Below are 3,260 nucleotides of genomic sequence, written 5' to 3'. Positions count from 1 at the left end.
CCAAATTCTTTTGCTATGCCAGTTTGCCTAAGCAGATGCATTGTTAGAAATCATATCTTCCATCTGGAAACCCCGGGAATTTGGTTTCCATCCCATGTCTTCGCGATCTAAAAAAATAACAAAAGATATCAAAACAAAAGTTTGTGCCAAGGAAGAGAAGTCATTTGAACTAGAGAGAGAAGAATGATGTGTCTGCCTTCCTCCTCCTGACTTGTTCTTGGCAGAGTGTGTGGGCAAGCCTGTGGCTGCTGTGCCTCTGTATGCATGCATGTTGTGTGTGCTTATACGCATGTGTGTGCAAGCGTTTGTATGTCTGTGTGTGCATGGCTGTAAATGTATGTGTATGTGTGTATGGTGTTATGCATTTGTGTATATGCATTATGTGCATGTATGCATGTGTGATGACAGAGGGTAGACATGTGCATGCATACCATGCATGAATGTGTTCATGCAATGAGCATGTATGGGGGTGTATACATGTACATGTGTACATGTGTGTGGCACATGCCTGTGTGTTCATGTGCATTTTTGTATACACATGTGCCAATGCATGTGTCTGTGTGAGCATGCATGCACGTGGCTTTGTGCCCATGATGTGTGCGTGTGTGTTAGGTGGCATGGGACATTAGGTGACTTAAAGCTTGAGTTCAGGAGTGGTAGAGATGTGGAAAGCCCAGGAAATCCTTAACATTCAAGAATTTAACATGCAGTGTTGAGTCGTTTCAAACCAGTCCGTGGCTGGTACTAATTCGTAATTTTGCTGGGGCAAAAATGTCAGCGTGGAACTGAGCTAGTGAGTGAGGCCAGCTGAATACCCAGCAATAACCACAGCTTCTTTCTGGAAAATGACCTCAGAACTCTAATTGCTAGTGCTAATAATGGAGAGAAAGATGAAGATGTCTGGGACTGTGTTGGCTTTTAATCTGAAAAGTAGGAGCAAGGAGTGGATTAAAGAGTGGAGAGTTGAACTTGGCCCTGGCTTGAATCTTTGGCTCCAAATGAGCCCACCATATGCTGCTGTCAGTGGAAATCAGGGAAAGTGATTCCCTACGCAGCTCAAGAGAGCCTCTGGAGCCAGCAAGGAACAGCTCAAGTGAGATTGGAGGCTTCAGTTAATAACTGTGGAAATGGCTTTGGTCTCGTTCTTATAGTCGTTAAATATTCAAGATAGTAGCTTAACATTTCAGTTACACTCTGCTCCTTTTAAAGATGGATAGTTTATGCAGAAGACAGTATTTCCCAGCGAGAGATTCTTAGAGATCTTGTCTTATTTCATGTGAATGTTAAGGGCTCACAGTAATTGTAAGTATCAGGAAAAAATGGGGACACAGGTGCGGTGGCTCACGCCTGTAATCCCAGCGCTTTGGGAGGCCGAGGCAGATGGATCACTTGCACCCAGAAGTTTGAGACCAGCCTGGGCTACATGGCAAAACTCCATCTCTACAAATAAAACAAAAACTAGCCAGGCATGGTAGTGCATGCCTATAGTCCCAGCTACTTGGGGAGGCTGAGGTGGGTGGGAAGGGATCATTTGGGCCCAGGAGGTCGAGACTGCAGTGAGCCGTGATTGCACCACTGCACTCCAGCCTGGGCAACAGAGCAAGACCCTGTCTAAAAAATAATAATAATAAATAATAATAATATTTTAATAGCTCATTGATATTGAAAGCTGATGGTATGTTGGTACTGAGCCAAGGGCTTTTATATTAAGTAAAATGACACTTACATTAAGTAGAATAATAAGGTTCTTCACTTCTAGGAGTGTTTTCTGATAAAACTCTATAAATCCTTAAGAGGCAGCTAAAAGTGTCACCTCCTCTGAGAAACTTTCCTATTCGTGTTAGCAATTACATCCCTTAATTGTAATGCCTGTCTGTTTCCCTCTTGCCCCCCTAGATTCTTTGAGAACTTTATTCATCTGCTCCAGCACCCAGAGCCGCCAGGGCCCAGAGAGAGCTCTGTGTTTGTGGAGTGAATATTAAATGTCCTATGAATTCCACTCCCCGCCCTTTCTGGACCAAAGCCTTTGTCTCTGTCCACTTCTCATTTGAGATAAAATTGATTTGGGACTTTTCGAATTCAAGTTTAACTTCTTATAAAAACACTAGAGAGTTGAGAACATCCTCTCTTGGAGCCCGAGCTCCGTCTCCAACAGGCAACACGGTGGGAAGCCAAGAGCCTTGGACGGCAGGACAAAGGCTTCCCCGCAGCCCAGGCTCCGCTCGGTCCACTGCAGTCTCCCCTCCCAGCCTTCTCCTTGGAGATCACCATCTCTTCTGATGGTCATACCCCTCTGCCTACGCCCGGGTCCCAGCCCTTCCCCTGTCTCCAGTGTCCCCTCTCCAGCAGTCACCCCTTCCTTCTCCCCAAAGCATCCTCCTCCTTCTCTTCCTGATCTTTCTTAACAGCATTTCAGTGAGTTGAAGTCTCGCCCTCTTAAAGAATGGTGATAACGCTAACAGCCACCCTTCTAGAACACCTCATTCCCTTCTTTTTCACCATCATGTCTCTTTCAGTTTTACAATTATGCTTATTGAAATTTCCTTTTTTTTTTTTTTTCGAGATGAAGTCTTGCTCTGTCATCCAGGCTGGAATGCAGTGCCTTGATCTAGGCTCACTGCAACCTCTGCCTCCTGGGTTCAAGTGATTCTCATGCCTCAGCCTCCCAAGTAGCTGGGATTACAGGTGTGTGCCACCACATCTGGCTAATTTTTGTAATTTTTAATAGAGACGGAGTTTCACCATGTTGGCCAGGCTGGTCTCGAACTCCTGGTCTCAAATGATCCACCCGCTTAGGCCTCCCAAAGTGCTGGGACTCCAGGTGTGCGCCACTGCATCTGGCCCTTATTGAAATTTGTTTGTTTGTTTGTTCATTTGTTTGTTTTCGAGACGGAGTTTTGCTCTTGTTGCCCAGGCTGGAGTGAAGTGGCGCGATCTCAGCTCACCGCAACCTCCACCTCCCGGGTTCAAGTGATTCTCCTGCCTCAGCCTCCCGAGTAGCTGGGGTTACAGGCATGGAGCACCACGCCCGGCTAATTTTGTATTTTTAGTAGAGATGGGATTTCTCTATGTTGGTCAGGCTGGTCTCGAACTCCTGACCTCAGGTGATCCACCTGCCTCAGAATCCCAAAGTGCTGGGATTACAGGCGTGAGCCACCGTGCCCGGCCTGAAATTTTTTTTTAAAGAAAGAAAAGAGGCCGGGCACGGTGGCTCAATCCTATAATCCCAGCACTTTGGGAGGCTGAGACGGGCGGATCAC

The sequence above is a fragment of the Rhinopithecus bieti genome, unplaced genomic scaffold, assembly GCF_001698545.2.
Source record: "Rhinopithecus bieti isolate Rb0 unplaced genomic scaffold, ASM169854v2 scaffold_19737, whole genome shotgun sequence".
Classification (NCBI taxonomy): Eukaryota; Metazoa; Chordata; class Mammalia; order Primates; family Cercopithecidae; genus Rhinopithecus; species Rhinopithecus bieti.
This window is presented reverse-complemented; position numbering follows the sequence as displayed.